At 46.3% G+C, this 11,587-nt stretch overlaps 1 long non-coding RNA gene across 1 annotated transcript; it reads left to right on the top strand.

The window, feature by feature from the left end:
* Window positions 1–539: 539 nt before the first annotated feature.
* LOC121022282 (uncharacterized) lies at window positions 540–7,872 on the top strand. Its single transcript, XR_005786888.1, has 3 exons — window positions 540–721; window positions 964–1,029; window positions 7,838–7,872. It is a non-coding gene; the product is annotated as an uncharacterized LOC121022282 (long non-coding RNA).
* The last annotated feature ends 3,715 nt before the right edge of the window (window positions 7,873–11,587 follow it).

An 11,587-nucleotide genomic window follows, 5' to 3' on the forward strand; every position in this document is an offset into this window, starting at 1 on the left:
CATGGGGTGCTGTGAGTGCCTAAGAGCTTGCACTCAAACCTGGCCTTCCAGATCATTCTGGAAATATATTTGTCAGAGTAGGAAATAGAAGGTGCTCTGTTAAGCAAGCATCACAATGTTTGCCCATTTGGACGTGGCCTCCTCTTGTTTCTTTGTGAGTGCTGGCAGCATTGCAATCAGGAAAGGCTGTCAACACCTCCCACCTCCCACCTGGGGGCTTCCAGACAGTTGGCTAAGGGTTGGTGGGCAATCCAGACATGAGGGCTCTCCATGTCCCATGAAGCAGCCCTTGATTCCCCTCCCCTGAAAGACAAATCTGAGATGCATTGCTGAACGTTCCATGCGATCAAGCAACCAGAAGCAAGCTTGCTCTGCTGCTTTCTCTCCTTTCTGTCCCCTGCTTGTCTCTCAGTCACATGCCAGTCACATTCCCAATTCAAGGACTCTTGCATGAGCCTGTGTCCAGGACACGACAACAACTCACTTGCTCTGGTTGCCTACACAACCTTAATTTATGTTCCTCTCAGTCCCTTGAGTGTGCTCTCCTACTACCCTTGCCCTCTTTTTCTGTTAAACTCTTAGGTCACAGTGGTCCTCTCTGACCTCTCCCTTTCACAGCACCATGTCCCCTCCCTTTGCAGAGCTGGTCTCAATGCACCCAATTCCCACTCATTAGCTGATTGCCACCACAGTCTGTGCTGGGCAGAGTAATTCACCCCAGGTAGGTCTAGCACAAGCTCACCTTACTCGGGTACTGAGGGCTCCCCACCACCCCCCACATATACTGTTATTTATGGGGTCTTGGAATGCTGAAAGGAATCAGCCAGTTGTATGCAGTCAGGTGGGGAGCTTGACCCCACACAAAGGAGTTACTTGGCTAGAAGGTCTGTGGACAGCATGCTGACCATACCAGTGGATGGCTCAGAGGCTAATGACAGTCTATCTCCTTGGGCTCTTCCTCAGGGCACCCCAGGCATGGTGACTCAGGTACTGTTTGGGAGCAGCCCATCACCTTTGAGAATTTCTCTGGTGAGTATAACTCTACCCTTCTTCTTCACCAACCCCCATGCTATGGAATATTTATTCTGTAGGAAGAGGTAGTGCCTGAGACATTTTGCTACTCTCCAAATATCTATGCACCACCCCCCCCAGACCCCCATTTGCAACTCCCACGTCCCCAAGTCAGCCCCACTCTTCTAGCCAATGGCTGGGAACAGAAACATCACTTGGAGACTGAAGGATTTGAGAGCATGCATGCAACTCTCTAGCTCCCTGTCCCCCAGGAGAGGAGTGATGGAGTCACAGAACACAGCAGTAGGGTCCTGGAGCCATTGCTTCCAAGAGAGCTACCCTGGAGAGGCATGGCAATAGACTGAGGAGAGATGCAGGCAAGAGCAGGTGTTCAGTTGTCCAATAGTATGCACTTGAGGGCATATCAGTTAAAGAGTCTCCATACACAGTCTAGAAATAGATGTTCACCAGCTCACTGTTATATCTCCAGCACCCAACACAGTGCCTGCAGTAGGAAGTGCTCAATAAGTTTTAGAGTGAACTAATTAATAGACCCTTGGATATCTCCCTGGGACCCTAGGGGCACAGGAATCTGTGCCCTCAGGACCTACCTTCCGGGTGGTTTAATTGAAGTCCCCACCTGCACCCAGGCTGGGCCCCCATTTCCAGACCCTGAAAGCAACCACACACCAGAAGGGGAAAGGGGCATTCATAGGCTGCAGAAGGGCCAGGCCAGGCAGGAGAGCCACCCGTGGCAGGCCCTGCTGGCCCAGGAAACAGGAACATGGGTCAGGAAGGGAAGGAAGAAGACACAGGGATTGCAGGCTCTGGTTTCAGTTCCAGATGGGGGCCCCAATGGCCTTTGTTGGAGCAACTAGTATTGCACATACAAAGTCCCACAGCAAACAAACAGGAACATAGGCACCGTGTTCCTGGTCTCACAAGTCCTCTGGCAAGCTGCCTTGTCAGACCAGGTCTGGTTAAGATCACAGACAGACATCTCTCCACTTCTAGGTTTACCGATGAGCTTGATTAAAGCATTTGGTTCCCTGTTGCTGGGGGTTTGGACAAGGAAGGGCTGCTCCCAATTTCCTGTATTTTTAAGTTCCCCATGATAGTTCCATGATAGAAGACACTGTGTGCTTGTGAAATTTTTTGTTGCTCAAAGTGAGTAAGCCCCAGTGAGGTCATCTAATGAAATGCTGCTAATGGAGCATGAATGAGGCTTTGCGATTGGTGCAGGGAGTTTCCTGTAAGGGTTTTTCTGAAGCTTCATGAAATTATTGGTATCTCCACGCTGCAGCAGATGGGCCACTGACTTCAAACAACATTTAAACAAGTGCCCACTGTGTGTTGACTCTGATAAAAAGGCAAGTTTCCATCATTCCTGAAGTTCAAAGTCAGGGAAGGGAGACAGATATGTCAAAATCCATTCTTTCTCCTGATAAGTATGCACTGAGTACCAGCTATGTGTCAGACAGTCAGACTGGGGATACAGCAAAGAACAGTTCTTAAAAATATACCATACTTTCATGGCGCTTACACCTGATGATTGGGAATGGACAACAAACAAACAAACAAACAAAAAACACATGGAGATTACAGGGTATATGAGGTGGGGGAAATTATGTGGAGGAAGAGGAGCACTGATAGGTTGCCTTTTATTTTTTTTTTAATTTTTTTAACGTTTATTTATTTTTGAGACAGAAAGAGACAGAGCATGAATGGGGGAGGGTCAGAGAGAGGGAGACACAGAATCTGAAACAGGCTACAGGCTCTGTCAGCACAGAGCCTGATGCGGGGCTCGAACCCACAGACCGTGAGATCATGACCTGAGCTGAAGTCGGCCGCTTAACCAACTGGGCCACCCAGGTGCCCCGAGAGGTTGCCTTTTAAACAGGGTGGGAGTGGAGGGAAGCTTCATGATAGAGTGATGGCTGAGCAGAGACCTAAGGCAGGTGAGGGAGCAATGTGCTTCTGGGAAAGGGGATGCCCCAGGTGAAAGATACACATGGGGGAAGGGCACATCTATGGGAAGGGCCAACTGAACATAGGCTCTGGGGAAGAAGTATGTCTCATTAGCTTCTGAGTGAACAAGGGTGCACATGGGGTAAATGAGAATCAGGGTGTATCCATGGCCCAGATCACAGAGGGCCGTGGAGCACACATCATCCTTTCTTCATTCATTTATTCATTAATGGCTCTTAGCACCAACTCTGTATGAGGCCCATGGTAGTCAGGGAGGAGTTACCCAGCAAGGAGAACTCATAGTCTCTGGAGACATGGAGCCCAACCACTTTCAGGGCTTTTGTGCTCACTGTCTGCCCCATGTGGTGCTCTTCTCTTGGGCAACCTCCTTGCTTCATCCAGGCACTAACTAGAAGTGATTTCCCCACCCTCTTTTTTTCCATTCCTTCCAGCACTGAGCAGTGCCTGAAATTGTCCTGTTTGTTGACATAACTTTACTCACTTATATGTCCTATCCAAACTCCTTGAGAGTAGGGACCATGTCTTAGAATAGTACTTAGCACACAGTAAATGCTCAGTAAATGGCATGTGAAGCAATGGCATCCTACACTCTGACACTCATCCCTAAGAACCTGTGCCTGTGAGGGCCAGTGTATACACAAGGTTAGCTATGGCTAGACCAAGGAAGCCCCACCACTCCCTCCTTCTCTCCTTCCTTTTTGTTCCACAGGAGAGATGTCCTCCATCTCCCAGGGGCTTCCCAGCTCCCGGGGCTCTAGATCCCATCCTCTCAGAAGCCTCAGGAGCCTCCTTCCTTCATAGTTGACTTTTTTTCCCACTTCACCACCCTCCATTGATTATTGCCCAACACCATGAAGGCATGCTTAAGCTTCTTCCATGACAAAAATTCCTCTTTCACCTTTGTCTTCCTTCCCCTTGTCATACAAACCACTAGAATTTACAGGCCCTTCTCATTATGTAGCTATGGGACAAGATTCATAGAGTCAGCAACCACTAGAGTACTATGCAGGATTTTGTGTGTACTATGCATAGTGGGATCTTCTTCTAGAGAGATTTGCAGCTTTAGTAACAGTCTCACCCCCAAAGGTTAAGAATCTTAGGGTGTTTACTCCATGTTGCTTATGAATGTAATGGTTTATCAAAGAATATCTAAGAATATTTAACAGTTTATTAAAGAACATCCCTTTCTGGAAGAAGGGATGATCAGAGGCACTTGCCAAGCCTTGTGTCAGGAACTCTGCCCTGAAGGCTGCTTGCCTCTTCTTGGGGGGTCATCCACCCAGATCTAGGCTGAGCACCCAGAGAGGGAGAGGGCTCAGCAGGGTCAGCTGTGCTCATGGGAGCTGACACACAGGCCTAATGAGTCCCACACTTGCAGCTGACTTCATGTTTTTCTATAGTTGACACATACTTGAAAGAATTTCTCAATTATAGTCCAATAGGACCAGCTTCCCTACTTTACCATTTTATCTCAACCTCAGCACATACACAGTAAAATTTTAACAGTTCAGAAGAACACTTTTAGTCATTTGGCAGAAGCAGTATGCCTATTTGCAAATTCACTGGAAATTTTCCAATATGCAATCTCTGGTAATGAGCTCATTACAAAACCTCTTGCAGCGTCCCTGGGGAATTGTACCAAAAAAGAGATGTATCCAAGGCATTACTGTTGTTTCTAGATATTTTGTTTTTGCTGCTATGACTGTGAATGGGTTCCTTACTCACTTTATAAAGGGTTACTTGCTAGTATATACAAATGCAACTTATAGTTGTGTTTATCTTGTATCCAGCCACTTTCCTTTATTTTCTTACTATTGCTCCTGAACACTTGCTACCCTTTTTGAGGGAAGACTATACTTCTCCACCCTGTGGACATCAGGTTTTGGTCAATGAATTGGGGGTTTGCTGCTGGATCCTGAGAGGGGAAGCAGTGTGTGCTCTGTGGATTGTCTGGGTTCAGTAGTTCTTTCTTGGGGTTTCTTATGTGGTCATAGTCAGTTGTTGGCTCAGGCTACAAGTCATCTGAAAGTTCAGCTGGGAAGGACACCTAAGATGGCTCTGTCACATAGCTAGAAGTTAATGTTAACTGTCACCTGGAATCTGAGCTGGGGCTCTTGACTGGAACACTCACATATGGCATCTTCATATGGCTTGGGCTTCTCACAGAATAACAGTTCAATTTCATGAGGGAGCATTCTAAGAATGAGTATTCCAAGAGTTAGTGCATTAAGAGAAGCTGAAAGGCCTATCATTGGCCTAGCTTCAGTAGTTCAAGAAAGTTACTTCCAGTCATTAAGGCCAGGCCAGATTCTAGGGATAAGGTAAGAGTCCACCTCTTGGTGTCAGGCACATTGGATGCATGCAGAGGGGAAAGAGTTGATGATGGCCATCTGTACCTCAGACTTTAAGGACCATCCTGTTGTTCTACTGTGTTCATGCCCAGCATATCCCAGATAAGAGTTACTAGAACTCCTTCAACTGATTCATTCAGGCATGCATATTCATTGAATTTATACTGTATATGTAAGCATCTGGCCTTACAACCCAATGCACTCTCTAGCTACACCCAAGTCCAAGGCAAGGAAGGGGTAAAGGAGATATTGCCTATGCTTGTGAGGCAGACAGGCACAGAATTTGTAGTGATCATATTAAAGAATGATGATGATTACTCTATAACACTTATGTAGCACTTACTGTATGCCAAATACTATTTTAAGTACTTTACACATCAACCAACATCATGCTTAATGGAGATGATCAGCATACTCGTTAAATTTAGGAAATAGGAGTTTCAGTGGTCATTTTTATTGTAAATTTTGGCATAATGTAAAGAAATAAAAACAAAATAAAATATTTAGTTATTAGAAGAAATGAACTATTACTATTTTCAGATATATCCACAGAACACCTAAGAGAATAAACTGACAAACTATTACTATTAAGTGATACAGGTTTATGACCTGGGATCAGCCACTCTCAATTCTCCCTTCTGATTCTCTGCAGAGCCTTCTGAAAATGGGGAGGGGGAGGGTTGATTCCCTGCCTTGTCAGCTCAAAAGTGTGCTGTGAAGAGCCAGAGAGAGAGTGGATTTGGGGAATGTAAAGATGTGTCTTTGACACTGAACATTATCAAGTAGTTGCATTAGCTTTAACACTCCTCAGAGAGTGCCTGGGACCAGGAGACACAGGATGAAGGGAGTGGCTCAGTCAGAAGAGAAGATGGGGCTGAGAGGTCTAACATTCGGTGGAAGGACCTTATGGTTGCACTCCCTCTCCACCCCACCCCTTTCTCCTGCATTCCCCATATCCAGTCTCACTTCCAATAACAGCAATTTTGCTTCGGGAAAACACAGGTGCATATTGCATTCCATTATTGTGAGAAAACAGTGAAAACATTTCTTGGCCAAGGGCCCATGGCACAAGCCAACGAAACAGGCTCACCAAGGAATCTGAATCTTGAGCAGGGTAATGCAAAGATGGAAAACAACTGACCCACTGTGTCTCTATTGCTGCTCCCTGAGAAAAGTGTTATCAAGTGGTTTTTTTGTTTTTTTTTTTTTTTTTTGTGGGAACTGCCTTTGTCCTGAGAAATTGATTTTTCATTTTTTGATTCTGTGAGCTACTCAAATTTCTATCTGACTCTTTCTCCAATCAGCCAAATACTGTTTCAGCTGTTAATGGTAGCAACGAGGTAAGACTCCTGGAAAACTGGGGAGTGACACATGCCAGGCCTTGTGGCCCAGAGACACTAAAATATTCCACTGTCTTTACACAACAACCCTATGAAGCAGGGATTGTTGCCCCTGTTTTGCAGATGAAAAAAATGAGGTGCAGAGAAGAAAATGATTAATCAATGTCACAGTGAGTGAATGACAAATAGAAAACTGCAATCTAGGTCTGAGCCAGGGTTCTGTAGATACTGCCTCATGTACTCAAGAGCCACCAGCTCACCAGATCTCCAGGCCACCAAGAGAAGGCAGGTGTTTGTTCACCAACTAGATTTTCTCTGCTGGTTCAGGCCTTCCCCATTCCCTGTTGGGCCCCTCTACCCAACCCTGGTCCAGGGTCTGAGCTGTAGAGAGGCCTTGGAAGGCCCTCGGGCATCTGGTTCTCATAAAATGTTGGCCAGGTCTTATTTTTGAAATAATTTTATCATTCGGCATTTTGACAAAAAACCCAATTTGGCCATGGTTTCATTTTCATACATTTCTCCTTTCTGATTGTAATCTTTCCTAAACTGTCAAGATTCCCAAGGCATGGTTTCCTACTTAGAAGTCAGACTTTTAAGCCACCACCCCTCTCACCTCCCCACTAGAGGACTCAAGTACACAATTTGGCTCTTTGTTAATAATTAGTCAGTTAGGCCAGAGACGTTTCCAAGAGAGGCCAAAGTGCTTGTTGGCCACATTGGAAAATGAGCTGCTGAAGAATTCTAAGGGCTATCCTGCCCAGGAGGAGGGCACAAGCCAGGAGGATGTCCCCCTCAGTGGATGCGGGCCCAATGGAGACCAAAAGGCTGAGCAGTACCAGCCACTGAGGGGAGCCCTGGGATCTGGGCCCAGTCCCTCCCCTCCTGGCCTCAGAGGGGCGGCCCATCATGCCAGACTTGGTCTGAGCCCCAGCTGCACTATTGCCTAGTGGGGAGATCTGCCGTGTTATTTCACTTTGTATTTCACTTTGCTGAGCATCCTTTCTCATCTGTCAGGTGATTTACCTTTATGGGTTTCTCTAACCCAACTCACTTGGTTTTTGTGGCATATTGGTATACTATATGTACAATAATTTAAAATGTTCTTTATTTTTTTTTAATTTTTTATGTTTTTATTTTATTTTTGAGAGAGAAAGACTGAACACAAGCAGGGGAGAGGCAGAGAGAGAGGGAGACACAGAATCTGAAGCAGGCTCCAGGCTGTGAGCTGTCAGCACAGAACCCAACATGGGGCTCAAAGTCAAGAACTTCGAGATCATGACCTGAGCCGAAGTTGGATGCTTAACCAATTAAGCCACCCAGGCACCCCTTAAAAATGTTCTTTAAATTAAATTATATCTTTGTTTAAATATATTTTCACAAAGTATGTGTATGTCATCACTGAAAACGTAAAATCACTATCAAATACCAAAAATAGAAGATACCTGAAAATAATAACACAACTGTAAAATAACAAATGTAATATAATATATAATTTAATTTTCCCTAACACCAGCTTGGGTAGCACCAGTGATATGCAGACCTGGTTTTGGAAATACTGCTCTAAGGTGTGTGTGATATGACCTTAAATGCCGCCAGCCTGGATGTCCCTGACTCTTCTAATTATCAAGGATCTCTCTTTCATTAATTTAAAAAACATGCAGCCTGAATCCCCATTCCATGCATTAGGGCAAGACTCTTCCTACACTCTCTGCCTTACCCTTACTAATACTTTTGTTGCTCTCCAGAACACTTCTGTTTTCCCAAGACTGTGTGAGTTACCTGCTTTCTTGACGGTGACTGGCTCCTGACAATCTAGGTTCCAACAAGGCCCAAGTTTATATCCCAAAGCTCTCTTCTGAGCTGCAGATTCCTACATCCAACCACATACTTGGCAATTCCACTTGGATATCTTATAGACACTTCAGTTAGTATACTGAAAACAGAACTCTTGATCTCTTCCATAAACCTGCTTTTCCCCAATCTTTCCTGTCATGCCGGAGTTATTCCTCAGACTCTCATGTTCCCACAGTCCTGTTCATGGCTATATCCCCCTGCACAGTGCGTGGCCTGGCATAGAGTCGGTTCTTGTATTGGCCAGCTGAAGCTGTTTTGCTGCAGTAAAAAATGACTCCAAATCCTAGTAACTTAGGACAACAAAGGTTTATTCCTCAATTGTATTTATGTCATTCTCAGCTTAGCTGGGTCTCTGTTCTATGTCACCTTGGCTCCAGCATCAAGGCTAAAGTGGCAGCCCCTACCAGGCCATGCCAGGCTGATGGCAGAGAAGAAAGCCATAATGAAATTACATAATGGCATTAAAGCTTCTGCTACTACTTGCATCTCACTGATTAAGATTAGGGCTGGGAAGCATAACCCTCCCTTGTGAAAATAATGCAGTCTACCACAGGGCTTGATCAATATTTATTGAATGTGGACATAATGAATAGCCTTAACCATGGGTCTAGGACCTGGATTTCACGTGCAACTAGAAAATGGGCTTCACACTCAGGTTGCAGGTACATATTTGGGACACAGAGCTTACCTACCAGCTTAGGATATTAACCTGTCATGTGGGCCTGGAGTCCTGGCTTCAACACAAGCCTGGGACAAAATTCTCAGTCTCAGCTTTAAGGCAAAGAACAGTGCAGGAAGTAGACCGTCCTTCCTTCTGTGATCATCACTAATCTGAGATCATGTATCTTCCTGATGTCCATTACCCCCTTCTTGTTGGCACAGTCCCTCTAATGTCATCATTTGTCCCATGGAGAAGACCCCTGAGTAAGCTCTGGACTTCTCTGATGCTCTGCCTCAAGCCACGAACCTTCCAGAAGCCATTGGGAAAGGCCAAGTGCCCATCCTGACTGACCCTGGGAGCCTACTCTGGTTCCATTCTCAGATGGAGGCCTGGCAGCCAGAAGTCACTTTGTCTCCCTTCCATGTCCTTGCTCAGGCTCACTGGTACTCTGCGCTAATCCTCCTTCATGTCCAGAGAGCCCCAGGTCTGTAGTCCTGTGGGCAGGTCCACCTCCTGAACTCATTTAGCCCACCTCTCTCAACACTGGCCTGGGCCTCTGGCTCACAGCCCAGCTCCCAGACTCCAATCCATGAGGCTTTGGGGGCAACACACCAGGCCAAGGGCCCATCACATCTTTGGGCTCACTGCCTAAGACTTTCAGAAGATCCTCACGGCTCCTGGGGGTCAACAGGACTGGAGGAATCACTCTGAGCCTTCTATGGCTTGGTCCTTGGGAACCAGAGGCTCACACTGGGTCCTATCAAAGGGGCCATCCATGGAAGTGGGTCAGGCTATGTCAAATCTTCCCTAAACTGGAGTTTTATGCAGGTGGAGACAGACAGAATAGGAAAACTTAGAAATCAGGATCACATGACTTACAGTCCTGGCAACATCCCAGATAGCTGGGGCTGGTACATAGCCACATGGGCCTTGGGAGTCAGTGTGGGATTAGCTCTGGATGATAAAAGCTGGAAAGACTCCTACAGACATGTCTGCATTGGTGCAAAATGTCACACATGCACGCCAACATCCTATCAACCGGGTTCTGGTTAAAAAGATGCTGGAGCACAGCAAAGCTCTCAGAAAGAAAAAAAAAAGTTCCCCATGCATGCATAGGGGGAGACTTCTAGAATATGCTACTAAATTTTTTTTAAGTGAGGCAAAGAACAATGAGAAAGGTACAGAATAAACTATATATTCTATATGCTTGCATTTCACATAGTCATAAACTTGCACTAGATATACAGAGAGCTCATCAAGTGCCTACAGAGGGCACAGAAGAGCAGGGTAGACCCAGATAGAAGAGCAAATTTTTAGCAGTAAACTTTTTTTATCATTTAGATTTTTGAACCATGTAAACATATTATCTGATCCAAAATGAATTAACCAGAAAAAGCGAGGGTGCACAGAGTCACCCCCAGCACAGACCAGGAATCTTTGAATCCACAGGCACCTGCCATCACCCCTGACCCCAGCTTTCCTCCCACACCTCTGGGGCTTCACAGAGCCACCCAGCTTTCCAGGATGGAGTCACACTTTGGTCTGAGATTGTGAGGCCTTACAGCAGGACTTGGCCGTGTTGCCTTGTCTAATTTGTATGGTAAGAGGATCCTGCTGTCTTGGCAAAAGGCCTGCTCATGGCCACCCTACCAGAGAAAGAAAGGACAGCAAGCTTTGTCCTGCTGCAAATGGGGACACAGAAGCCCGGAAACCTGGGATTGGCTCCAGGGAGGAGTTCAGCCAGTGCCCCCAGTTGCCACTCCCACCCGCCTGCCAGAGCCCAGATTATTACCCTGTACCAGGGTAGGTCTCCACTCTCCCATCAGTCAAGGGTGGCCTGAGGGACCAGAGTGCTGCCCCCTCCTCCCAACCACATCCCTGTCCTCTCCCAGCCCTGTCTTTCCTGTGCTGGACACACTTCTTCACCACATCGTCCTCACTCTGAGCTTCACTCTCTCCTCTCTTTCCTGTCTGCCTGTAGACAATACAGCTCATGGTTCCAGAGAGGCCTCCAGAACTGCAGCCAAAAGCATTTTGTCCAGAACTCAAAAGGGCTGTCTCCCAGGATGTGGTCCTTCCTGCCCAGTAACTCCAGGGTCTAAGGACAACTGGAGGGGAGAACTGCCTTTGTGGTTCTTGGAAAGACTCCATCTGCTCTGGGCCCCCCACCAGTACTTGCATAATTAGAGGACATGAAGGGACTAGCAGGCTTATCTTTGTGAGGTACCATCTCCCACTCTGAGGCCTTCCCCGGGCACAGACCTTTTTCTTTTTTTCACTTTTTTTTTTTATTTTTTTTTTCAACGTTTTATTTATTTTTGGGACAGAGACAGAGCATGAACGGGGGAGGGGCAGAGAGAGAGGGAGACACAGAATTGGAA

This window comes from Herpailurus yagouaroundi, unplaced genomic scaffold (genome assembly GCF_014898765.1).
Source record: "Herpailurus yagouaroundi ecotype Mexico unplaced genomic scaffold, PumYag 387, whole genome shotgun sequence".
Lineage (NCBI taxonomy): Eukaryota > Metazoa > Chordata > Mammalia > Carnivora > Felidae > Herpailurus > Herpailurus yagouaroundi.